The sequence below is a fragment of the Crocuta crocuta genome, unplaced genomic scaffold, assembly GCF_008692635.1.
Source record: "Crocuta crocuta isolate KB4526 unplaced genomic scaffold, BGI_CrCroc_1.0 scaffold139, whole genome shotgun sequence".
Taxonomy (NCBI): domain Eukaryota; kingdom Metazoa; phylum Chordata; class Mammalia; order Carnivora; family Hyaenidae; genus Crocuta; species Crocuta crocuta.
In genome coordinates this window covers 9,419,487-9,420,244 of record NW_027533258.1, presented here as the reverse complement: position 1 = coordinate 9,420,244, position 758 = coordinate 9,419,487, and the positions used below count along the sequence as shown (strand labels likewise).

The 758-nt window shown below is 62.0% G+C and overlaps 1 protein-coding gene across 1 annotated transcript in view; it reads left to right on the top strand.

Moving 5' to 3' along the window:
• The first annotated feature begins 101 nt into the window (after positions 1-101).
• The window catches only part of ARHGEF15 (Rho guanine nucleotide exchange factor 15), an 11,514-nt gene continuing 10,857 nt past the window's right edge, over positions 102-758 (top strand). Inside the window, exon 1 of the mRNA XM_077746732.1 lies at positions 102-178. The gene's annotated coding sequence lies outside the window, so the exon portion shown is untranslated. The remainder of the gene's footprint in view (positions 179-758) is intronic.

The window sequence follows — 758 nt, the reverse complement described above, 5'->3', positions numbered from 1 at the left end:
GACAGAAGGGCCGGGTGGGGCTGAGGAACTGGCTTCCTCTGTGGAGATCTCAATCTGGGCCCTCAGTTCCCGCCCCAGAAACACAGGAACAGACATTTGGGGACCTGGCTCCACACTCCTCGCTCCAAGGGGTCGGCAGGACAGGCTGAAAATAGAAACAGCTTCCAGAAAGATAAAGGTAAGTTCGGAGTTGGGGGGGGACTGCTGTCGAGTCAGGGTGGGGGTCCCGTGGTGTGACATAAGGGACTGGCTCACACCCAGGGGGACGGCTTAGAAGCTTAAGGGACAGTCTCTCGTGTGTGGTGTGGGACACAGTCACGCATGTCCTGGAGGGACACACGGCCCGTCCGTTGGCTGGTACAGAGGCGTCCAGACGCCCGTGCCCTACCGCCAGCCCGGCCCTGGCCAGCCCATCCTCCATCCTCACCCCAGGCCCCTGCTGCGCCCCCCGTCCACACAGCAAGGCAGCCAGAGCCGGAGCCGGAACACACAAGTACAGAACAGCCCACTCCCCATGCCTGAGTTTCAGCCTTTTCCAGGGACCCTAGGGGGCTCCTGGGTCCATCACATCTTCCAGAACCCTAGTGTGCGCATGTGGAGTGTGCTGTGGTTGGGGGGGTGGGGGTGTCCGGTTGGGAGGAGGATCCGATTCCTGTTTCCTGCCCCTACTCACTCAGCCCTGGGAGGTGACAGAGTGGAGAGGACTGAAGGGTGAGTGCGTCGGGCCCAGTACCTGGGTCCTTGTGAGAGAGAGGCCT